Source organism: Hydractinia symbiolongicarpus, chromosome 9, assembly GCF_029227915.1.
Source record: "Hydractinia symbiolongicarpus strain clone_291-10 chromosome 9, HSymV2.1, whole genome shotgun sequence".
Lineage (NCBI taxonomy): Eukaryota > Metazoa > Cnidaria > Hydrozoa > Anthoathecata > Hydractiniidae > Hydractinia > Hydractinia symbiolongicarpus.
This window is the reverse complement of record NC_079883.1, coordinates 8,075,436-8,100,584: the sequence shown is the minus strand read 5'-3', so window position 1 is coordinate 8,100,584 and position 25,149 is coordinate 8,075,436. Positions and strand designations below refer to the sequence as shown.

Sequence of the window (25,149 nt, the reverse complement as noted above, 5' to 3'; positions counted from 1 at the left end):
GTGGACATGATCAAGGCTGCTATCGCTACCCTAAAGGAACGCGGTGGTTCATCTCGCCAAGCTATTACAAAATATATTCATGCAAATTACAAAGTTGCTGAAAACTCAGATCATCATCTGAAAATGGCTCTTAAACGAGGAGTAACATCAGGCGATTTGATTCAAACTAAAGGCACTGGTGCTTCTGGATCATTCAAGCTAGGTCAGGTAAAAAAAGAAAAACCTAAGAAAAAGGCCGCAGCAAAAAAGCCAACGGCAAAGAAGCCTACTGCAAAGAAAAGTACACCAAAAAAGAAGCCAGCAAAGAAGAGCACGCCAAAGAAAGCAGCAAAGAAGCCTGCCACAAAGAAAGCCTCGGCTAAGAAACCAGCAGCTAAGAAACCCACAAAGAAGCCTGTTGCTAAAAAACCTGCAGCAAAGAAGGTCAAAAAGACTCCCAAAAAGGCAGCAAAGAAGACCGCAAAAAAATAATTTGTGTGTATCTGGCTATTACATTAACAAACGGCTATTTTTATAGCCACACATTTACAAAAAAACATTATCTTGGTACAAAGTTAAACTTGTTTAAGTCACTTAAACAGTTAAAAAAGAGTAAATTTAAGATTAGATTCCCTAAGTTTAAGTATTTTCGTTTTTAAATTTCTTATTTTCTTGCTTTTACTTTTCTTGCCCTTCATATTTTTAACATTGTCAAACTTTATGTAGCATAAAATTTTTATGTAGCATAAAATTTAAACAGAAAGCAGGACAAAGTTTGATATAAAAAGCTAGCCGTAATATTTTTTATGGATGTGTGGCTATAAAAATAGCCGTTTTTTGTTTGGTAAGATGCTTAGGCACGTTCCCCACGAATTCTTCTTGCCAACTGGATGTCTTTAGGCATGATTGTAACTCGTTTTGCGTGAATGGCACACAAGTTAGTATCCTCGAACAAGCCAACAAGGTACGCTTCAGAAGCCTCTTGCAGAGCCATAACGGCTGTGCTCTGGAATCGCAGATCTGTTTTGAAGTCCTGAGCAATTTCTCGCACAAGACGCTGGAAAGGCAACTTGCGGATCAAGAGCTCGGTTGACTTCTGGTATCTTCTGATTTCTCTGAGAGCAACTGTACCAGGTCTGTAACGATGTGGTTTTTTCACTCCTCCAGTAGCTGGTGCGCTTTTCCTCGCAGCTTTAGTGGCGAGTTGTTTTCGTGGAGCCTTTCCTCCAGTAGATTTACGTGCAGTTTGCTTTGTACGAGCCATATTTTAAGAAGTCGATGTAGTACGGATACACAAGACGGTCTAAAATGCACTATCGCGCCAAAGTTTTATTTCTCATATTGATTGACAGCTAAGGTTCAAAACAAACCATTTGATTGGTGCTAAGAAAGTAATTTCTGATTGGCTGCATAATGACATTACGCTCATTACTTTAACATTTTTATAAAATCTGTGTTTTTTGGCTACGGGAAAACGGCTGTATCTTCTGATACACAAAAGCTTTTGACTTTTTTTTTTTTTAGTAAGTAGCAGAAGGTTTGGCGAATTCCAACGATGCCAAATTTATTGCCTTACTGAAACATTAAGACCACGAATTTTTAAAAAAACTACAGTTTTACTTAAAAAAATGTACAAAATGTTCGGAACATTTTGTAATGACGCAACTCTATTGGTTAATTAGGGTGTTTCCACGAGCAGTAGGTAATTTTATGGCCTCTTTTTAAAGCTGTCTGAATTCTGTTAACTCAAACGTTGTTTTTGTACTCGTTCTGTACGCAACTATATCAATATGTCTGGACGCGGAAAAGGAGGTAAAGGATTGGGAAAAGGAGGTGCTAAACGTCACCGAAAAATTCTTCGTGATAACATTCAGGGAATCACAAAACCTGCTATTCGGCGTCTTGCTCGACGAGGTGGTGTCAAACGTATCTCTGGCCTTATCTATGAGGAAACCAGAGGTGTACTGAAGGTTTTCTTAGAGAATGTTATTCGTGATGCTGTAACCTACACAGAGCACGCTAAACGCAAGACCGTTACCGCTATGGATGTTGTTTATGCCTTAAAACGTCAAGGAAGAACTCTTTACGGATTCGGAGGTTAAGCGTTGTCATTGCTCAACAAAAACGGCTATTTTTATAGCCACAAATCTTTTAAAACATTACTTTGTGCACGCTTCCAAATTACACAATGTGTAAAGTCTTGTCACAGTTACATTTATTGCTATACGATACTATGTCATATATGACACAAAAAAAATTTAGAAATACTTTGTAGGGTTAATTTGCCTGGGAGTGTTTCCGTGAAAAGCTGGGTTAAGTTAAATGTAAGCAATAACATGGATCAATGTACTTGTCTTTTCTGCAAGTACAGCTAATAATACGTATGAAAAGTGAAGCTAATCCACACACACATGGGGAAGTATTTTAAATGTAGGCTAGTGTTCTTAAGCACATTATTTAGAAGTTTTATTAACTTCGGTTAACTTGTAGTGACGCCAAGTAAATGTTTTTTTAAAGATGTGTGGTCTTAAAAAAGACCGTTTGTGTTTGGTAGACGTTGGTTTACTTGCTGCTTGTGTATTTTGTGACGGCTTTTGTTCCTTCACTGACTGCGTGTTTTGCAAGTTCTCCAGGCAAGAGAAGACGTACTGCGGTTTGAATTTCACGAGAAGAGATGGTCGACTTTTTGTTTTGAAGAGCCAAACGCGAAGCTTCGGAAGCAATGCGCTCAAAGATGTCGTTGACAAATGAGTTCATGATGCTCATAGCTTTGCTTGAAACTCCGACATCTGGGTGAACTTGTTTCAAAACATTGTAGATGTAAATAGCATAACTTTCCTTTCTCTTTCTCTTGCGTTTCTTTTCACCAGTTCCACCAATCTTTCCTCCTTTTTTGCCGGCTCTTTTTTCACCTTCCTTGGCTACTTTAGGTGCCTGTTTTCCTCCTTTAGCTGCTGCGTCAGACATGGTTAAAAATTTTTGCTACTTAACTTGTAAATAAGCATTAAACTGCAAGTCAAAACTTTTTGTTTATAAGTAAAAAAATCGGATCGAATTCGATCCGAAAACGCCGATACGCAATTTAATTGGTTAAAAAAAAAATCTTTTGTTTAATACTTAATTATGATTGGTTAAAAAAACATGATTTCGATCCTATTTTTATGATGAAAAAACGAGTAAAGTTTATTTCGTTAACACTTACGTTAAATATTCGTACGTTTTTGTATTAACTTACAAATCAAATCGCAGTTATGTCTGGACGTGGAAAAGGTGGAAAAGCTAAGGCTAAAGCCAAGACAAGATCCTCAAGAGCTGGACTTCAATTTCCAGTCGGTAGAGTGCATAGATTCCTTCGTAGAGGGCACTATGCTAACCGAATTGGATCTGGAGCACCAGTTTACTTAGCAGCCGTCTTGGAATATTTATCTGCTGAGATATTGGAGTTGGCTGGTAACGCAGCAAGAGACAACAAAAAAGCTAGGATTATTCCAAGACATTTACAATTGGCTGTTCGTAATGATGAAGAATTAAACAAACTTTTGAGCGGTGTAACCATTGCAGCTGGTGGTGTTTTGCCAAACATTCAAGCTGTCTTACTCCCAAAGAAGAACGACAAAGGACAGAAGAAGTAAACCGCTACACTCAGAAAACAACGGCTATTTTTATAGCCACACATCTTTAAAAAAACATTGTTTTTTTCACAAAACTATAACCTTAAAGTCTAATAGATAATCCATGCATACGCCTTGTCCTAAGTAACTCAAAGAAATTAAATAAAAAAATTTGATCACAACGTCAAAATAAATTGCACGTATTTGCACCTACTAATGTCTACGGCCATACCACGATGAACACACCCGTTCTCGTCTGATCACGGAAGTTAAGCATCGTCGGGCCGGGATAGTACTTGGATGGGGGACCGCCTGGGAACTCCCGGTGTCGTAGGCTTTTCATTTTCATTTGCTGTGATATATTTCTTGTTATAACAATTAAGGAACGTGGCGGTTGTTGAAAGTGTTTCCTATGACATTTTCCTACGACATTTTCAGGTGATAGTACGAGAAAAAAGAGCTTTCAAATGCATACAAACTCGATCTATTGCCGATCATCCAATAACCCTGACGGAATGGCAAATAAAATAAAATTCCGCCGCCTTCCGAGGACTTATATCGCAATCACGTTTCGTAACAGCCAAGCGAGGTTTTACCTTAGCGTTTAAGTCACCACCGACATTTGGCCGCGCAACTTTTCTAAGCTCATTCATTTTGACTTAAGGAGGGGGCGAGCGCGGACGCAGGCCCCCACTACCAGAAATTGTACGGTCGAGTTACTGACGTTTGCAGTAATCGCAGAGGTCAGCCCAAGCGTAGTGCAATGCAAGAGCCTCACTCTGGAAGAAAACCCTCATTGATCAGTCTTTACTTCCCCGTCAGGTAAGTATGAGTTGGAACTGCACCGTAGCATGAGGGTACCCTTCAAAGTTTGTTAATGCTTGTGGCTTGAGTGTGTTATAAACTGCCGTGTCGCGGGGCATAGGCTGTATTCTCCCCCAGTGTACGCGTTTTGTTCCCGCCGTAGACTATGCAGAGTGCCGTCGGAAAGAGGACTGCTATTATTCTTTTATTGCTTATGTGGGCCGCCATCGGTAATAGTGCAACACCAAGGCAACCCGTGGTCACGGCGTGAATGAATCCACCTCCATGACCCAAGGCCAAAAATCAGATTAATATACTGACCATTCAGAGAATGGCCTACCAGATATTAAACTGATAAGAACAGATACTACACTTGATCTTAGCCATTAGGCCGAGAAGCGATAAAGAACAAGCGTTGCCATGATAGGCATCGTCCACACACCGTAACTGCTTGTGGAGCATGTCACGTTACTGTAAAGCTTACAACTGTCACCGCGTACGGATGGACGGCGACATAGTAAAAATCACGGCTGTTGATTTAGCCGTAGGATGGAGAGCGACTGTAGCGAGTGGATGGTAACTTACATGAATGCTAACAAAGGCGACGATACTAAGTGCGTGATATTACTTTCCAATATGTCTGCGTACATTCCGTTTATCAACGCATTACGCCAGAACGTGCGCGCGCGTTACACAGTAGACCATGCAGCCGAAATGCGACAGTGCGACCCTGCCAGGAGTCGAACCTGGAATCCCCTGATTCGTAGTCAGATGCCTTATCCATTGGGCCACAGGGCCATGCTTATGACTTCGCCCCATCGTCATTTTGGCTTGCGCATTCGTTTTACTTACGACAGAATTCTTCGTGTTTGTAGCCATGAAAGAAAGGGACTTCTGTGAGTGAATTTTTTTACTGTGGTCTAATAAAAAAGTCGAAACGCAGTGCCCAATATATGAATTGCTCCTAATAGCCGGAAACAGGCCGTGTCGATGATGTAGGCCGACATACGCAACGCAAACCAAAGAACGCTTTATGAAAATCCTAACACGAGCGCGGAAGAAGCCCAAATTAACAGACTAGATGTAATGCTGAAGACCTCAAACTCCAGCAGCTTCTCTTGCAGACTATTGCGTCGTACTACAAATAAAAATTAACATGCTTTCGCATAGTCGCGGCACCCAAAACGGACATTATACGATGTACAGAAACACACATTTCTGTTTTCGCGCCAAATCAATTCCCGGGAGTGGTACTTTTACGTCCGCATACTTCGCACCGTCTTAAATTATATCTCATTTACACGGTAATGTTTAGTATACTTCTACTGTGATAACAAGCATCGTTTATCGTTGGATTGTTGTAAGAAAACATTAAAAATGAGTGAAGCAGCTTCTCCAAAGAAAATCGCACCCAAGAAGAAACCTGCTGCAAAGAAGACAGCTGATCACCCTAAATATGTGGACATGATCAAGGCTGCTATCGCTACCCTAAAGGAACGCGGTGGTTCATCTCGCCAAGCTATTACAAAATATATTCATGCAAATTACAAAGTTGCTGAAAACTCAGATCATCATCTGAAAATGGCTCTTAAACGAGGAGTAACATCAGGCGATTTGATTCAAACTAAAGGCACTGGTGCTTCTGGATCATTCAAGCTAGGTCAGGTAAAAAAAGAAAAACCTAAGAAAAAGGCCGCAGCAAAAAAGCCAACGGCAAAGAAGCCTACTGCAAAGAAAAGTACACCAAAAAAGAAGCCAGCAAAGAAGAGCACGCCAAAGAAAGCAGCAAAGAAGCCTGCCACAAAGAAAGCCTCGGCTAAGAAACCAGCAGCTAAGAAACCCACAAAGAAGCCTGTTGCTAAAAAACCTGCAGCAAAGAAGGTCAAAAAGACTCCCAAAAAGGCAGCAAAGAAGACCGCAAAAAAATAATTTGTGTGTATCTGGCTATTACATTAACAAACGGCTATTTTTATAGCCACACATTTACAAAAAAACATTATCTTGGTACAAAGTTAAACTTGTTTAAGTCACTTAAACAGTTAAAAAAGAGTAAATTTAAGATTAGATTCCCTAAGTTTAAGTATTTTCGTTTTTAAATTTCTTATTTTCTTGCTTTTACTTTTCTTGCCCTTCATATTTTTAACATTGTCAAACTTTATGTAGCATAAAATTTTTATGTAGCATAAAATTTAAACAGAAAGCAGGACAAAGTTTGATATAAAAAGCTAGCCGTAATATTTTTTATGGATGTGTGGCTATAAAAATAGCCGTTTTTTGTTTGGTAAGATGCTTAGGCACGTTCCCCACGAATTCTTCTTGCCAACTGGATGTCTTTAGGCATGATTGTAACTCGTTTTGCGTGAATGGCACACAAGTTAGTATCCTCGAACAAGCCAACAAGGTACGCTTCAGAAGCCTCTTGCAGAGCCATAACGGCTGTGCTCTGGAATCGCAGATCTGTTTTGAAGTCCTGAGCAATTTCTCGCACAAGACGCTGGAAAGGCAACTTGCGGATCAAGAGCTCGGTTGACTTCTGGTATCTTCTGATTTCTCTGAGAGCAACTGTACCAGGTCTGTAACGATGTGGTTTTTTCACTCCTCCAGTAGCTGGTGCGCTTTTCCTCGCAGCTTTAGTGGCGAGTTGTTTTCGTGGAGCCTTTCCTCCAGTAGATTTACGTGCAGTTTGCTTTGTACGAGCCATATTTTAAGAAGTCGATGTAGTACGGATACACAAGACGGTCTAAAATGCACTATCGCGCCAAAGTTTTATTTCTCATATTGATTGACAGCTAAGGTTCAAAACAAACCATTTGATTGGTGCTAAGAAAGTAATTTCTGATTGGCTGCATAATGACATTACGCTCATTACTTTAACATTTTTATAAAATCTGTGTTTTTTGGCTACGGGAAAACGGCTGTATCTTCTGATACACAAAAGCTTTTGACTTTTTTTTTTTTTAGTAAGTAGCAGAAGGTTTGGCGAATTCCAACGATGCCAAATTTATTGCCTTACTGAAACATTAAGACCACGAATTTTTAAAAAAACTACAGTTTTACTTAAAAAAATGTACAAAATGTTCGGAACATTTTGTAATGACGCAACTCTATTGGTTAATTAGGGTGTTTCCACGAGCAGTAGGTAATTTTATGGCCTCTTTTTAAAGCTGTCTGAATTCTGTTAACTCAAACGTTGTTTTTGTACTCGTTCTGTACGCAACTATATCAATATGTCTGGACGCGGAAAAGGAGGTAAAGGATTGGGAAAAGGAGGTGCTAAACGTCACCGAAAAATTCTTCGTGATAACATTCAGGGAATCACAAAACCTGCTATTCGGCGTCTTGCTCGACGAGGTGGTGTCAAACGTATCTCTGGCCTTATCTATGAGGAAACCAGAGGTGTACTGAAGGTTTTCTTAGAGAATGTTATTCGTGATGCTGTAACCTACACAGAGCACGCTAAACGCAAGACCGTTACCGCTATGGATGTTGTTTATGCCTTAAAACGTCAAGGAAGAACTCTTTACGGATTCGGAGGTTAAGCGTTGTCATTGCTCAACAAAAACGGCTATTTTTATAGCCACAAATCTTTTAAAACATTACTTTGTGCACGCTTCCAAATTACACAATGTGTAAAGTCTTGTCACAGTTACATTTATTGCTATACGATACTATGTCATATATGACACAAAAAAAATTTAGAAATACTTTGTAGGGTTAATTTGCCTGGGAGTGTTTCCGTGAAAAGCTGGGTTAAGTTAAATGTAAGCAATAACATGGATCAATGTACTTGTCTTTTCTGCAAGTACAGCTAATAATACGTATGAAAAGTGAAGCTAATCCACACACACATGGGGAAGTATTTTAAATGTAGGCTAGTGTTCTTAAGCACATTATTTAGAAGTTTTATTAACTTCGGTTAACTTGTAGTGACGCCAAGTAAATGTTTTTTTAAAGATGTGTGGTCTTAAAAAAGACCGTTTGTGTTTGGTAGACGTTGGTTTACTTGCTGCTTGTGTATTTTGTGACGGCTTTTGTTCCTTCACTGACTGCGTGTTTTGCAAGTTCTCCAGGCAAGAGAAGACGTACTGCGGTTTGAATTTCACGAGAAGAGATGGTCGACTTTTTGTTTTGAAGAGCCAAACGCGAAGCTTCGGAAGCAATGCGCTCAAAGATGTCGTTGACAAATGAGTTCATGATGCTCATAGCTTTGCTTGAAACTCCGACATCTGGGTGAACTTGTTTCAAAACATTGTAGATGTAAATAGCATAACTTTCCTTTCTCTTTCTCTTGCGTTTCTTTTCACCAGTTCCACCAATCTTTCCTCCTTTTTTGCCGGCTCTTTTTTCACCTTTCTTGGCTACTTTAGGTGCCTGTTTTCCTCCTTTAGCTGCTGCGTCAGACATGGTTAAAAATTTTTGCTACTTAACTTGTAAATAAGCATTAAACTGCAAGTCAAAACTTTTTGTTTATAAGTAAAAAAATCGGATCGAATTCGATCCGAAAACGCCGATACGCAATTTAATTGGTTAAAAAAAAAATCTTTTGTTTAATACTTAATTATGATTGGTTAAAAAAACATGATTTCGATCCTATTTTTATGATGAAAAAACGAGTAAAGTTTATTTCGTTAACACTTACGTTAAATATTCGTACGTTTTTGTATTAACTTACAAATCAAATCGCAGTTATGTCTGGACGTGGAAAAGGTGGAAAAGCTAAGGCTAAAGCCAAGACAAGATCCTCAAGAGCTGGACTTCAATTTCCAGTCGGTAGAGTGCATAGATTCCTTCGTAGAGGGCACTATGCTAACCGAATTGGATCTGGAGCACCAGTTTACTTAGCAGCCGTCTTGGAATATTTATCTGCTGAGATATTGGAGTTGGCTGGTAACGCAGCAAGAGACAACAAAAAAGCTAGGATTATTCCAAGACATTTACAATTGGCTGTTCGTAATGATGAAGAATTAAACAAACTTTTGAGCGGTGTAACCATTGCAGCTGGTGGTGTTTTGCCAAACATTCAAGCTGTCTTACTCCCAAAGAAGAACGACAAAGGACAGAAGAAGTAAACCGCTACACTCAGAAAACAACGGCTATTTTTATAGCCACACATCTTTAAAAAAACATTGTTTTTTTCACAAAACTATAACCTTAAAGTCTAATAGATAATCCATGCATACGCCTTGTCCTAAGTAACTCAAAGAAATTAAATAAAAAAATTTGATCACAACGTCAAAATAAATTGCACGTATTTGCACCTACTAATGTCTACGGCCATACCACGATGAACACACCCGTTCTCGTCTGATCACGGAAGTTAAGCATCGTCGGGCCGGGATAGTACTTGGATGGGGGACCGCCTGGGAACTCCCGGTGTCGTAGGCTTTTCATTTTCATTTGCTGTGATATATTTCTTGTTATAACAATTAAGGAACGTGGCGGTTGTTGAAAGTGTTTCCTATGACATTTTCCTACGACATTTTCAGGTGATAGTACGAGAAAAAAGAGCTTTCAAATGCATACAAACTCGATCTATTGCCGATCATCCAATAACCCTGACGGAATGGCAAATAAAATAAAATTCCGCCGCCTTCCGAGGACTTATATCGCAATCACGTTTCGTAACAGCCAAGCGAGGTTTTACCTTAGCGTTTAAGTCACCACCGACATTTGGCCGCGCAACTTTTCTAAGCTCATTCATTTTGACTTAAGGAGGGGGCGAGCGCGGACGCAGGCCCCCACTACCAGAAATTGTACGGTCGAGTTACTGACGTTTGCAGTAATCGCAGAGGTCAGCCCAAGCGTAGTGCAATGCAAGAGCCTCACTCTGGAAGAAAACCCTCATTGATCAGTCTTTACTTCCCCGTCAGGTAAGTATGAGTTGGAACTGCACCGTAGCATGAGGGTACCCTTCAAAGTTTGTTAATGCTTGTGGCTTGAGTGTGTTATAAACTGCCGTGTCGCGGGGCATAGGCTGTATTCTCCCCCAGTGTACGCGTTTTGTTCCCGCCGTAGACTATGCAGAGTGCCGTCGGAAAGAGGACTGCTATTATTCTTTTATTGCTTATGTGGGCCGCCATCGGTAATAGTGCAACACCAAGGCAACCCGTGGTCACGGCGTGAATGAATCCACCTCCATGACCCAAGGCCAAAAATCAGATTAATATACTGACCATTCAGAGAATGGCCTACCAGATATTAAACTGATAAGAACAGATACTACACTTGATCTTAGCCATTAGGCCGAGAAGCGATAAAGAACAAGCGTTGCCATGATAGGCATCGTCCACACACCGTAACTGCTTGTGGAGCATGTCACGTTACTGTAAAGCTTACAACTGTCACCGCGTACGGATGGACGGCGACATAGTAAAAATCACGGCTGTTGATTTAGCCGTAGGATGGAGAGCGACTGTAGCGAGTGGATGGTAACTTACATGAATGCTAACAAAGGCGACGATACTAAGTGCGTGATATTACTTTCCAATATGTCTGCGTACATTCCGTTTATCAACGCATTACGCCAGAACGTGCGCGCGCGTTACACAGTAGACCATGCAGCCGAAATGCGACAGTGCGACCCTGCCAGGAGTCGAACCTGGAATCCCCTGATTCGTAGTCAGATGCCTTATCCATTGGGCCACAGGGCCATGCTTATGACTTCGCCCCATCGTCATTTTGGCTTGCGCATTCGTTTTACTTACGACAGAATTCTTCGTGTTTGTAGCCATGAAAGAAAGGGACTTCTGTGAGTGAATTTTTTTACTGTGGTCTAATAAAAAAGTCGAAACGCAGTGCCCAATATATGAATTGCTCCTAATAGCCGGAAACAGGCCGTGTCGATGATGTAGGCCGACATACGCAACGCAAACCAAAGAACGCTTTATGAAAATCCTAACACGAGCGCGGAAGAAGCCCAAATTAACAGACTAGATGTAATGCTGAAGACCTCAAACTCCAGCAGCTTCTCTTGCAGACTATTGCGTCGTACTACAAATAAAAATTAACATGCTTTCGCATAGTCGCGGCACCCAAAACGGACATTATACGATGTACAGAAACACACATTTCTGTTTTCGCGCCAAATCAATTCCCGGGAGTGGTACTTTTACGTCCGCATACTTCGCACCGTCTTAAATTATATCTCATTTACACGGTAATGTTTAGTATACTTCTACTGTGATAACAAGCATCGTTTATCGTTGGATTGTTGTAAGAAAACATTAAAAATGAGTGAAGCAGCTTCTCCAAAGAAAATCGCACCCAAGAAGAAACCTGCTGCAAAGAAGACAGCTGATCACCCTAAATATGTGGACATGATCAAGGCTGCTATCGCTACCCTAAAGGAACGCGGTGGTTCATCTCGCCAAGCTATTACAAAATATATTCATGCAAATTACAAAGTTGCTGAAAACTCAGATCATCATCTGAAAATGGCTCTTAAACGAGGAGTAACATCAGGCGATTTGATTCAAACTAAAGGCACTGGTGCTTCTGGATCATTCAAGCTAGGTCAGGTAAAAAAAGAAAAACCTAAGAAAAAGGCCGCAGCAAAAAAGCCAACGGCAAAGAAGCCTACTGCAAAGAAAAGTACACCAAAAAAGAAGCCAGCAAAGAAGAGCACGCCAAAGAAAGCAGCAAAGAAGCCTGCCACAAAGAAAGCCTCGGCTAAGAAACCAGCAGCTAAGAAACCCACAAAGAAGCCTGTTGCTAAAAAACCTGCAGCAAAGAAGGTCAAAAAGACTCCCAAAAAGGCAGCAAAGAAGACCGCAAAAAAATAATTTGTGTGTATCTGGCTATTACATTAACAAACGGCTATTTTTATAGCCACACATTTACAAAAAAACATTATCTTGGTACAAAGTTAAACTTGTTTAAGTCACTTAAACAGTTAAAAAAGAGTAAATTTAAGATTAGATTCCCTAAGTTTAAGTATTTTCGTTTTTAAATTTCTTATTTTCTTGCTTTTACTTTTCTTGCCCTTCATATTTTTAACATTGTCAAACTTTATGTAGCATAAAATTTTTATGTAGCATAAAATTTAAACAGAAAGCAGGACAAAGTTTGATATAAAAAGCTAGCCGTAATATTTTTTATGGATGTGTGGCTATAAAAATAGCCGTTTTTTGTTTGGTAAGATGCTTAGGCACGTTCCCCACGAATTCTTCTTGCCAACTGGATGTCTTTAGGCATGATTGTAACTCGTTTTGCGTGAATGGCACACAAGTTAGTATCCTCGAACAAGCCAACAAGGTACGCTTCAGAAGCCTCTTGCAGAGCCATAACGGCTGTGCTCTGGAATCGCAGATCTGTTTTGAAGTCCTGAGCAATTTCTCGCACAAGACGCTGGAAAGGCAACTTGCGGATCAAGAGCTCGGTTGACTTCTGGTATCTTCTGATTTCTCTGAGAGCAACTGTACCAGGTCTGTAACGATGTGGTTTTTTCACTCCTCCAGTAGCTGGTGCGCTTTTCCTCGCAGCTTTAGTGGCGAGTTGTTTTCGTGGAGCCTTTCCTCCAGTAGATTTACGTGCAGTTTGCTTTGTACGAGCCATATTTTAAGAAGTCGATGTAGTACGGATACACAAGACGGTCTAAAATGCACTATCGCGCCAAAGTTTTATTTCTCATATTGATTGACAGCTAAGGTTCAAAACAAACCATTTGATTGGTGCTAAGAAAGTAATTTCTGATTGGCTGCATAATGACATTACGCTCATTACTTTAACTTTTTTATAAAATCTGTGTTTTTTGGCTACGGGAAAACGGCTGTATCTTCTGATACACAAAAGCTTTTGACTTTTTTTTTTTTTAGTAAGTAGCAGAAGGTTTGGCGAATTCCAACGATGCCAAATTTATTGCCTTACTGAAACATTAAGACCACGAATTTTTAAAAAAACTACAGTTTTACTTAAAAAAATGTACAAAATGTTCGGAACATTTTGTAATGACGCAACTCTATTGGTTAATTAGGGTGTTTCCACGAGCAGTAGGTAATTTTATGGCCTCTTTTTAAAGCTGTCTGAATTCTGTTAACTCAAACGTTGTTTTTGTACTCGTTCTGTACGCAACTATATCAATATGTCTGGACGCGGAAAAGGAGGTAAAGGATTGGGAAAAGGAGGTGCTAAACGTCACCGAAAAATTCTTCGTGATAACATTCAGGGAATCACAAAACCTGCTATTCGGCGTCTTGCTCGACGAGGTGGTGTCAAACGTATCTCTGGCCTTATCTATGAGGAAACCAGAGGTGTACTGAAGGTTTTCTTAGAGAATGTTATTCGTGATGCTGTAACCTACACAGAGCACGCTAAACGCAAGACCGTTACCGCTATGGATGTTGTTTATGCCTTAAAACGTCAAGGAAGAACTCTTTACGGATTCGGAGGTTAAGCGTTGTCATTGCTCAACAAAAACGGCTATTTTTATAGCCACAAATCTTTTAAAACATTACTTTGTGCACGCTTCCAAATTACACAATGTGTAAAGTCTTGTCACAGTTACATTTATTGCTATACGATACTATGTCATATATGACACAAAAAAAATTTAGAAATACTTTGTAGGGTTAATTTGCCTGGGAGTGTTTCCGTGAAAAGCTGGGTTAAGTTAAATGTAAGCAATAACATGGATCAATGTACTTGTCTTTTCTGCAAGTACAGCTAATAATACGTATGAAAAGTGAAGCTAATCCACACACACATGGGGAAGTATTTTAAATGTAGGCTAGTGTTCTTAAGCACATTATTTAGAAGTTTTATTAACTTCGGTTAACTTGTAGTGACGCCAAGTAAATGTTTTTTTAAAGATGTGTGGTCTTAAAAAAGACCGTTTGTGTTTGGTAGACGTTGGTTTACTTGCTGCTTGTGTATTTTGTGACGGCTTTTGTTCCTTCACTGACTGCGTGTTTTGCAAGTTCTCCAGGCAAGAGAAGACGTACTGCGGTTTGAATTTCACGAGAAGAGATGGTCGACTTTTTGTTTTGAAGAGCCAAACGCGAAGCTTCGGAAGCAATGCGCTCAAAGATGTCGTTGACAAATGAGTTCATGATGCTCATAGCTTTGCTTGAAACTCCGACATCTGGGTGAACTTGTTTCAAAACATTGTAGATGTAAATAGCATAACTTTCCTTTCTCTTTCTCTTGCGTTTCTTTTCACCAGTTCCACCAATCTTTCCTCCTTTTTTGCCGGCTCTTTTTTCACCTTTCTTGGCTACTTTAGGTGCCTGTTTTCCTCCTTTAGCTGCTGCGTCAGACATGGTTAAAAATTTTTGCTACTTAACTTGTAAATAAGCATTAAACTGCAAGTCAAAACTTTTTGTTTATAAGTAAAAAAATCGGATCGAATTCGATCCGAAAACGCCGATACGCAATTTAATTGGTTAAAAAAAAAATCTTTTGTTTAATACTTAATTATGATTGGTTAAAAAAACATGATTTCGATCCTATTTTTATGATGAAAAAACGAGTAAAGTTTATTTCGTTAACACTTACGTTAAATATTCGTACGTTTTTGTATTAACTTACAAATCAAATCGCAGTTATGTCTGGACGTGGAAAAGGTGGAAAAGCTAAGGCTAAAGCCAAGACAAGATCCTCAAGAGCTGGACTTCAATTTCCAGTCGGTAGAGTGCATAGATTCCTTCGTAGAGGGCACTATGCTAACCGAATTGGATCTGGAGCACCAGTTTACTTAGCAGCCGTCTTGGAATATTTATCTGCTGAGATATTGGAGTTGGCTGGTAACGCAGCAAGAGACAACAAAAAAGCTAGGATTATTCCAAGACATTTACAATTGGCTGTTCGTAATGATGAAGAATTAAACAAACTTTTGAGCGGTGTAACCATTGCAGCTGGTGGTGTTTTGCCAAACATTCAAGCTGTCTTACTCCCAAAGAAGAACGACAAAGGACAGAAGAAGTAAACCGCTACACTCAGAAAACAACGGCTATTTTTATAGCCACACATCTTTAAAAAAACATTGTTTTTTTCACAAAACTATAACCTTAAAGTCTAATAGATAATCCATGCATACGCCTTGTCCTAAGTAACTCAAAGAAATTAAATAAAAAAATTTGATCACAACGTCAAAATAAATTGCACGTATTTGCACCTACTAATGTCTACGGCCATACCACGATGAACACACCCGTTCTCGTCTGATCACGGAAGTTAAGCATCGTCGGGCCGGGATAGTACTTGGATGGGGGACCGCCTGGGAACTCCCGGTGTCGTAGGCTTTTCATTTTCATTTGCTGTGATATATTTCTTGTTATAACAATTAAGGAACGTGGCGGTTGTTGAAAGTGTTTCCTATGACATTTTCCTACGACATTTTCAGGTGATAGTACGAGAAAAAAGAGCTTTCAAATGCATACAAACTCGATCTATTGCCGATCATCCAATAACCCTGACGGAATGGCAAATAAAATAAAATTCCGCCGCCTTCCGAGGACTTATATCGCAATCACGTTTCGTAACAGCCAAGCGAGGTTTTACCTTAGCGTTTAAGTCACCACCGACATTTGGCCGCGCAACTTTTCTAAGCTCATTCATTTTGACTTAAGGAGGGGGCGAGCGCGGACGCAGGCCCCCACTACCAGAAATTGTACGGTCGAGTTACTGACGTTTGCAGTAATCGCAGAGGTCAGCCCAAGCGTAGTGCAATGCAAGAGCCTCACTCTGGAAGAAAACCCTCATTGATCAGTCTTTACTTCCCCGTCAGGTAAGTATGAGTTGGAACTGCACCGTAGCATGAGGGTACCCTTCAAAGTTTGTTAATGCTTGTGGCTTGAGTGTGTTATAAACTGCCGTGTCGCGGGGCATAGGCTGTATTCTCCCCCAGTGTACGCGTTTTGTTCCCGCCGTAGACTATGCAGAGTGCCGTCGGAAAGAGGACTGCTATTATTCTTTTATTGCTTATGTGGGCCGCCATCGGTAATAGTGCAACACCAAGGCAACCCGTGGTCACGGCGTGAATGAATCCACCTCCATGACCCAAGGCCAAAAATCAGATTAATATACTGACCATTCAGAGAATGGCCTACCAGATATTAAACTGATAAGAACAGATACTACACTTGATCTTAGCCATTAGGCCGAGAAGCGATAAAGAACAAGCGTTGCCATGATAGGCATCGTCCACACACCGTAACTGCTTGTGGAGCATGTCACGTTACTGTAAAGCTTACAACTGTCACCGCGTACGGATGGACGGCGACATAGTAAAAATCACGGCTGTTGATTTAGCCGTAGGATGGAGAGCGACTGTAGCGAGTGGATGGTAACTTACATGAATGCTAACAAAGGCGACGATACTAAGTGCGTGATATTACTTTCCAATATGTCTGCGTACATTCCGTTTATCAACGCATTACGCCAGAACGTGCGCGCGCGTTACACAGTAGACCATGCAGCCGAAATGCGACAGTGCGACCCTGCCAGGAGTCGAACCTGGAATCCCCTGATTCGTAGTCAGATGCCTTATCCATTGGGCCACAGGGCCATGCTTATGACTTCGCCCCATCGTCATTTTGGCTTGCGCATTCGTTTTACTTACGACAGAATTCTTCGTGTTTGTAGCCATGAAAGAAAGGGACTTCTGTGAGTGAATTTTTTTACTGTGGTCTAATAAAAAAGTCGAAACGCAGTGCCCAATATATGAATTGCTCCTAATAGCCGGAAACAGGCCGTGTCGATGATGTAGGCCGACATACGCAACGCAAACCAAAGAACGCTTTATGAAAATCCTAACACGAGCGCGGAAGAAGCCCAAATTAACAGACTAGATGTAATGCTGAAGACCTCAAACTCCAGCAGCTTCTCTTGCAGACTATTGCGTCGTACTACAAATAAAAATTAACATGCTTTCGCATAGTCGCGGCACCCAAAACGGACATTATACGATGTACAGAAACACACATTTCTGTTTTCGCGCCAAATCAATTCCCGGGAGTGGTACTTTTACGTCCGCATACTTCGCACCGTCTTAAATTATATCTCATTTACACGGTAATGTTTAGTATACTTCTACTGTGATAACAAGCATCGTTTATCGTTGGATTGTTGTAAGAAAACATTAAAAATGAGTGAAGCAGCTTCTCCAAAGAAAATCGCACCCAAGAAGAAACCTGCTGCAAAGAAGACAGCTGATCACCCTAAATATGTGGACATGATCAAGGCTGCTATCGCTACCCTAAAGGAACGCGGTGGTTCATCTCGCCAAGCTATTACAAAATATATTCATGCAAATTACAAAGTTGCTGAAAACTCAGATCATCATCTGAAAATGGCTCTTAAACGAGGAGTAACATCAGGCGATTTGATTCAAACTAAAGGCACTGGTGCTTCTGGATCATTCAAGCTAGGTCAGGTAAAAAAAGAAAAACCTAAGAAAAAGGCCGCAGCAAAAAAGCCAACGGCAAAGAAGCCTACTGCAAAGAAAAGTACACCAAAAAAGAAGCCAGCAAAGAAGAGCACGCCAAAGAAAGCAGCAAAGAAGCCTGCCACAAAGAAAGCCTCGGCTAAGAAACCAGCAGCTAAGAAACCCACAAAGAAGCCTGTTGCTAAAAAACCTGCAGCAAAGAAGGTCAAAAAGACTCCCAAAAAGGCAGCAAAGAAGACCGCAAAAAAATAATTTGTGTGTATCTGGCTATTACATTAACAAACGGCTATTTTTATAGCCACACATTTACAAAAAAACATTATCTTGGTACAAAGTTAAACTTGTTTAAGTCACTTAAACAGTTAAAAAAGAGTAAATTTAAGATTAGATTCCCTAAGTTTAAGTATTTTCGTTTTTAAATTTCTTATTTTCTTGCTTTTACTTTTCTTGCCCTTCATATTTTTAACATTGTCAAACTTTATGTAGCATAAAATTTTTATGTAGCATAAAATTTAAACAGAAAGCAGGACAAAGTTTGATATAAAAAGCTAGCCGTAATATTTTTTATGGATGTGTGGCTATAAAAATAGCCGTTTTTTGTTTGGTAAGATGCTTAGGCACGTTCCCCACGAATTCTTCTTGCCAACTGGATGTCTTTAGGCATGATTGTAACTCGTTTTGCGTGAATGGCACACAAGTTAGTATCCTCGAACAAGCCAACAAGGTACGCTTCAGAAGCCTCTTGCAGAGCCATAACGGCTGTGCTCTGGAATCGCAGATCTGTTTTGAAGTCCTGAGCAATTTCTCGCACAAGACGCTGGAAAGGCAACTTGCGGATCAAGAGCTCGGTTGACTTCTGGTATCTTCTGATTTCTCTGAGAGCAACTGTACCAGGTCTGTAACGATGTGGTTTTTTCACTCCTCCAGTAGCTGGTGCGCTTTTCCTCGCAGCTTTAGTGGCGAGTTGTTTTCGTGGAGCCTTTCCTCCAGTAGATTTACGTGCAGTTTGCTTTGTACGAGCCATATTTTAAGAAGTCGATGTAGTACGGATACACAAGACGGTCTAAAATGCACTATCGCGCCAAAGTTTTATTTCTCATATTGATTGACAGCTAAGGTTCAAAACAAACCATTTGATTGGTGCTAAGAAAGTAATTTCTGATTGGCTGCATAATGACATTACGCTCATTACTTTAACATTTTTATAAAATCTGTGTTTTTTGGCTACGGGAAAACGGCTGTATCTTCTGATACACAAAAGCTTTTGACTTTTTTTTTTTTTAGTAAGTAGCAGAAGGTTTGGCGAATTCCAACGATGCCAAATTTATTGCCTTACTGAAACATTAAGACCACGAATTTTTAAAAAAACTACAGTTTTACTTAAAAAAATGTACAAAATGTTCGGAACATTTTGTAATGACGCAACTCTATTGGTTAATTAGGGTGTTTCCACGAGCAGTAGGTAATTTTATGGCCTCTTTTTAAAGCTGTCTGAATTCTGTTAACTCAAACGTTGTTTTTGTACTCGTTCTGTACGCAACTATATCAATATGTCTGGACGCGGAAAAGGAGGTAAAGGATTGGGAAAAGGAGGTGCTAAACGTCACCGAAAAATTCTTCGTGATAACATTCAGGGAATCACAAAACCTGCTATTCGGCGTCTTGCTCGACGAGGTGGTGTCAAACGTATCTCTGGCCTTATCTATGAGGAAACCAGAGGTGTACTGAAGGTTTTCTTAGAGAATGTTATTCGTGATGCTGTAACCTACACAGAGCACGCTAAACGCAAGACCGTTACCGCTATGGATGTTGTTTATGCCTTAAAACGTCAAGGAAGAACTCTTTACGGATTCGGAGGTTAAGCGTTGTCATTGCTCAACAAAAACGGCTATTTTTATAGCCACAAATCTTTTAAAACATTACTTTGTGCACGCTTCCAAATTACACAATGTGTAAAGTCTTGTCACAGTTACATTTATTGCTATACGATACTATGTCATATATGACACAAAAAAAATTTAGAAATACTTTGTAGGGTTAATTTGCCTGGGAGTGTTTCCGTGAAAAGCTGGGTTAAGTTAAATGTAAGCAATAACATGGATCAATGTACTTGTCTTTTCTGCAAGTACAGCTAATAATACGTATGAAAAGTGAAGCTAATCCACACACACATGGGGAAGTATTTTAAATGTAGGCTAGTGTTCTTAAGCACATTATTTAGAAGTTTTATTAACTTCGGTTAACTTGTAGTGACGCCAAGTAAATGTTTTTTTAAAGATGTGTGGTCTTAAAAAAGACCGTTTGTGTTTGGTAGACGTTGGTTTACTTGCTGCTTGTGTATTTTGTGACGGCTTTTGTTCCTTCACTGACTGCGTGTTTTGCAAGTTCTCCAGGCAAGAGAAGACGTACTGCGGTTTGAATTTCACGAGAAGAGATGGTCGACTTTTTGTTTTGAAGAGCCAAACGCGAAGCTTCGGAAGCAATGCGCTCAAAGATGTCGTTGACAAATGAGTTCATGATGCTCATAGCTTTGCTTGAAACTCCGACATCTGGGTGAACTTGTTTCAAAACATTGTAGATGTAAATAGCATAACTTTCCTTTCTCTTTCTCTTGCGTTTCTTTTCACCAGTTCCACCAATCTTTCCTCCTTTTTTGCCGGCTCTTTTTTCACCTTTCTTGGCTACTTTAGGTGCCTGTTTTCCTCCTTTAGCTGCTGCGTCAGACATGGTTAAAAATTTTTGCTACTTAACTTGTAAATAAGCATTAAACTGCAAGTCAAAACTTTTTGTTTATAAGTAAAAAAATCGGATCGAATTCGATCCGAAAACGCCGATACGCAATTTAATTGGTTAAAAAAAAAATCTTTTGTTTAATACTTAATTATGATTGGTTAAAAAAACATGATTTCGATCCTATTTTTATGATGAAAAAACGAGTAAAGTTTATTTCGTTAACACTTACGTTAAATATTCGTACGTTTTTGTATTAACTTACAAATCAAATCGCAGTTATGTCTGGACGTGGAAAAGGTGGAAAAGCTAAGGCTAAAGCCAAGACAAGATCCTCAAGAGCTGGACTTCAATTTCCAGTCGGTAGAGTGCATAGATTCCTTCGTAGAGGGCACTATGCTAACCGAATTGGATCTGGAGCACCAGTTTACTTAGCAGCCGTCTTGGAATATTTATCTGCTGAGATATTGGAGTTGGCTGGTAACGCAGCAAGAGACAACAAAAAAGCTAGGATTATTCCAAGACATTTACAATTGGCTGTTCGTAATGATGAAGAATTAAACAAACTTTTGAGCGGTGTAACCATTGCAGCTGGTGGTGTTTTGCCAAACATTCAAGCTGTCTTACTCCCAAAGAAGAACGACAAAGGACAGAAGAAGTAAACCGCTACACTCAGAAAACAACGGCTATTTTTATAGCCACACATCTTTAAAAAAACATTGTTTTTTTCACAAAACTATAACCTTAAAGTCTAATAGATAATCCATGCATACGCCTTGTCCTAAGTAACTCAAAGAAATTAAATAAAAAAATTTGATCACAACGTCAAAATAAATTGCACGTATTTGCACCTACTAATGTCTACGGCCATACCACGATGAACACACCCGTTCTCGTCTGATCACGGAAGTTAAGCATCGTCGGGCCGGGATAGTACTTGGATGGGGGACCGCCTGGGAACTCCCGGTGTCGTAGGCTTTTCATTTTCATTTGCTGTGATATATTTCTTGTTATAACAATTAAGGAACGTGGCGGTTGTTGAAAGTGTTTCCTATGACATTTTCCTACGACATTTTCAGGTGATAGTACGAGAAAAAAGAGCTTTCAAATGCATACAAACTCGATCTATTGCCGATCATCCAATAACCCTGACGGAATGGCAAATAAAATAAAATTCCGCCGCCTTCCGAGGACTTATATCGCAATCACGTTTCGTAACAGCCAAGCGAGGTTTTACCTTAGCGTTTAAGTCACCACCGACATTTGGCCGCGCAACTTTTCTAAGCTCATTCATTTTGACTTAAGGAGGGGGCGAGCGCGGACGCAGGCCCCCACTACCAGAAATTGTACGGTCGAGTTACTGACGTTTGCAGTAATCGCAGAGGTCAGCCCAAGCGTAGTGCAATGCAAGAGCCTCACTCTGGAAGAAAACCCTCATTGATCAGTCTTTACTTCCCCGTCAGGTAAGTATGAGTTGGAACTGCACCGTAGCATGAGGGTACCCTTCAAAGTTTGTTAATGCTTGTGGCTTGAGTGTGTTATAAACTGCCGTGTCGCGGGGCATAGGCTGTATTCTCCCCCAGTGTACGCGTTTTGTTCCCGCCGTAGACTATGCAGAGTGCCGTCGGAAAGAGGACTGCTATTATTCTTTTATTGCTTATGTGGGCCGCCATCGGTAATAGTGCAACACCAAGGCAACCCGTGGTCACGGCGTGAATGAATCCACCTCCATGACCCAAGGCCAAAAATCAGATTAATATACTGACCATTCAGAGAATGGCCTACCAGATATTAAACTGATAAGAACAGATACTACACTTGATCTTAGCCATTAGGCCGAGAAGCGATAAAGAACAAGCGTTGCCATGATAGGCATCGTCCACACACCGTAACTGCTTGTGGAGCATGTCACGTTACTGTAAAGCTTACAACTGTCACCGCGTACGGATGGACGGCGACATAGTAAAAATCACGGCTGTTGATTTAGCCGTAGGATGGAGAGCGACTGTAGCGAGTGGATGGTAACTTACATGAATGCTAACAAAGGCGACGATACTAAGTGCGTGATATTACTTTCCAATATGTCTGCGTACATTCCGTTTATCAACGCATTACGCCAGAACGTGCGCGCGCGTTACACAGTAGACCATGCAGCCGAAATGCGACAGTGCGACCCTGCCAGGAGTCGAACCTGGAATCCCCTGATTCGTAGTCAGATGCCTTATCCATTGGGCCACAGGGCCATGCTTATGACTTCGCCCCATCGTCATTTTGGCTTGCGCATTCGTTTTACTTACGACAGAATTCTTCGTGTTTGTAGCCATGAAAGAAAGGGACTTCTGTGAGTGAATTTTTTTACTGTGGTCTAATAAAAAAGTCGAAACGCAGTGCCCAATATATGAATTGCTCCTAATAGCCGGAAACAGGCCGTGTCGATGATGTAGGCCGACATACGCAACGCAAACCAAAGAACGCTTTATGAAAATCCTAACACGAGCGCGGAAGAAGCCCAAATTAACAGACTAGATGTAATGCTGAAGACCTCAAACTCCAGCAGCTTCTCTTGCAGACTATTGCGTCGTACTACAAATAAAAATTAACATGCTTTCGCATAGTCGCGGCACCCAAAACGGACATTATACGATGTACAGAAACACACATTTCTGTTTTCGCGCCAAATCAATTCCCGGGAGTGGTACTTTTACGTCCGCATACTTCGCACCGTCTTAAATTATATCTCATTTACACGGTAATGTTTAGTATACTTCTACTGTGATAACAAGCATCGTTTATCGTTGGATTGTTGTAAGAAAACATTAAAAATGAGTGAAGCAGCTTCTCCAAAGAAAATCGCACCCAAGAAGAGGAAAAGAAGAAGACAGCTGATCACCCTAAATATGTGGACATGATCAAGGCTGCTATCGCTACCCTAAAGGAACGCGGTGGTTCATCTCGCCAAGCTATTACAAAATATATTCATGCAAATTACAAAGTTGCTGAAAACTCAGATCATCATCTGAAAATGGCTCTTAAACGAGGAGTAACATCAGGCGATTTGATTCAAACTAAAGGCACTGGTGCTTCTGGATCATTCAAGCTAGGTCAGGTAAAAAAAGAAAAACCTAAGAAAAAGGCCGCAGCAAAAAAGCCAACGGCAAAGAAGCCTACTGCAAAGAAAAGTACACCAAAAAAGAAGCCAGCAAAGAAGAGCACGCCAAAGAAAGCAGCAAAGAAGCCTGCCACAAAGAAAGCCTCGGCTAAGAAACCAGCAGCTAAGAAACCCACAAAGAAGCCTGTTGCTAAAAAACCTGCAGCAAAGAAGGTCAAAAAGACTCCCAAAAAGGCAGCAAAGAAGACCGCAAAAAAATAATTTGTGTGTATCTGGCTATTACATTAACAAACGGCTATTTTTATAGCCACACATTTACAAAAAAACATTATCTTGGTACAAAGTTAAACTTGTTTAAGTCACTTAAACAGTTAAAAAAGAGTAAATTTAAGATTAGATTCCCTAAGTTTAAGTATTTTCGTTTTTAAATTTCTTATTTTCTTGCTTTTACTTTTCTTGCCCTTCATATTTTTAACATTGTCAAACTTTATGTAGCATAAAATTTTTATGTAGCATAAAATTTAAACAGAAAGCAGGACAAAGTTTGATATAAAAAGCTAGCCGTAATATTTTTTATGGATGTGTGGCTACAAAAATAGCCGTTTTTTGTTTGGTAAGATGCTTAGGCACGTTCCCCACGAATTCTTCTTGCCAACTGGATGTCTTTAGGCATGATTGTAACTCGTTTTGCGTGAATGGCACACAAGTTAGTATCCTCGAACAAGCCAACAAGGTACGCTTCAGAAGCCTCTTGCAGAGCCATAACGGCTGTGCTCTGGAATCGCAGATCTGTTTTGAAGTCCTGAGCAATTTCTCGCACAAGACGCTGGAAAGGCAACTTGCGGATCAAGAGCTCGGTTGACTTCTGGTATCTTCTGATTTCTCTGAGAGCAACTGTACCAGGTCTGTAACGATGTGGTTTTTTCACTCCTCCAGTAGCTGGTGCGCTTTTCCTCGCAGCTTTAGTGGCGAGTTGTTTTCGTGGAGCCTTTCCTCCAGTAGATTTACGTGCAGTTTGCTTTGTACGAGCCATATTTTAAGAAGTCGATGTAGTACGGATACACAAGACGGTCTAAAATGCACTATCGCGCCAAAGTTTTATTTCTCATATTGATTGACAGCTAAGGTTCAAAACAAACCATTTGATTGGTGCTAAGAAAGTAATTTCTGATTGGCTGCATAATGACATTACGCTCATTACTTTAACATTTTTATAAAATCTGTGTTTTTTGGCTACGGGAAAACGGCTGTATCTTCTGATACACAAAAGCTTTTGACTTTTTTTTTTTTTAGTAAGTAGCAGAAGGTTTGGCGAATTCCAACGATGCCAAATTTATTGCCTTACTGAAACATTAAGACCACGAATTTTTAAAAAAACTACAGTTTTACTTAAAAAAATGTACAAAATGTTCGGAACATTTTGTAATGACGCAACTCTATTGGTTAATTAGGGTGTTTCCACGAGCAGTAGGTAATTTTATGGCCTCTTTTTAAAGCTGTCTGAATTCTGTTAACTCAAACGTTGTTTTTGTACT

General features: G+C 40.2%; 12 non-coding genes across 12 annotated transcripts; 4 read left to right on the top strand and 8 right to left on the bottom strand.

Moving 5' to 3' along the window:
- Positions 1-3,808: 3,808 nt before the first annotated feature.
- LOC130659831 (5S ribosomal RNA) lies at positions 3,809-3,927 on the top strand. Its single transcript, XR_008987035.1, has one exon. It is a non-coding gene; the product is annotated as a 5S ribosomal RNA (ribosomal RNA).
- Positions 3,928-4,255: 328 nt separating this feature from the next.
- On the bottom strand, positions 4,256-4,420 carry LOC130659637 (U1 spliceosomal RNA). The gene has a single exon (XR_008986841.1). It is a non-coding gene; the product is annotated as a U1 spliceosomal RNA (small nuclear RNA).
- A 185-nt stretch (positions 4,421-4,605) lies between these two features.
- On the bottom strand, positions 4,606-4,797 carry LOC130660692 (U2 spliceosomal RNA). Its single transcript, XR_008987890.1, has one exon. It is a non-coding gene; the product is annotated as a U2 spliceosomal RNA (small nuclear RNA).
- A 4,863-nt stretch (positions 4,798-9,660) lies between these two features.
- On the top strand, positions 9,661-9,779 carry LOC130659818 (5S ribosomal RNA). Its single transcript, XR_008987022.1, has one exon. It is a non-coding gene; the product is annotated as a 5S ribosomal RNA (ribosomal RNA).
- A 328-nt stretch (positions 9,780-10,107) lies between these two features.
- LOC130659636 (U1 spliceosomal RNA) lies at positions 10,108-10,272 on the bottom strand. Its single transcript, XR_008986840.1, has one exon. It is a non-coding gene; the product is annotated as a U1 spliceosomal RNA (small nuclear RNA).
- A 185-nt stretch (positions 10,273-10,457) lies between these two features.
- LOC130660691 (U2 spliceosomal RNA) lies at positions 10,458-10,649 on the bottom strand. Its single transcript, XR_008987889.1, has one exon. It is a non-coding gene; the product is annotated as a U2 spliceosomal RNA (small nuclear RNA).
- A 4,863-nt stretch (positions 10,650-15,512) lies between these two features.
- Positions 15,513-15,631, top strand: LOC130659806 (5S ribosomal RNA). Its single transcript, XR_008987010.1, has one exon. It is a non-coding gene; the product is annotated as a 5S ribosomal RNA (ribosomal RNA).
- A 328-nt stretch (positions 15,632-15,959) lies between these two features.
- LOC130659633 (U1 spliceosomal RNA) lies at positions 15,960-16,124 on the bottom strand. The gene has a single exon (XR_008986838.1). It is a non-coding gene; the product is annotated as a U1 spliceosomal RNA (small nuclear RNA).
- A 185-nt stretch (positions 16,125-16,309) lies between these two features.
- LOC130660690 (U2 spliceosomal RNA) lies at positions 16,310-16,501 on the bottom strand. Its single transcript, XR_008987887.1, has one exon. It is a non-coding gene; the product is annotated as a U2 spliceosomal RNA (small nuclear RNA).
- Positions 16,502-21,364: 4,863 nt separating this feature from the next.
- LOC130659793 (5S ribosomal RNA) lies at positions 21,365-21,483 on the top strand. Its single transcript, XR_008986998.1, has one exon. It is a non-coding gene; the product is annotated as a 5S ribosomal RNA (ribosomal RNA).
- Positions 21,484-21,811: 328 nt separating this feature from the next.
- Positions 21,812-21,976, bottom strand: LOC130659632 (U1 spliceosomal RNA). The gene has a single exon (XR_008986837.1). It is a non-coding gene; the product is annotated as a U1 spliceosomal RNA (small nuclear RNA).
- Positions 21,977-22,161: 185 nt separating this feature from the next.
- LOC130660689 (U2 spliceosomal RNA) lies at positions 22,162-22,353 on the bottom strand. The gene has a single exon (XR_008987886.1). It is a non-coding gene; the product is annotated as a U2 spliceosomal RNA (small nuclear RNA).
- Between the last annotated feature and the right edge of the window lie 2,796 nt (positions 22,354-25,149).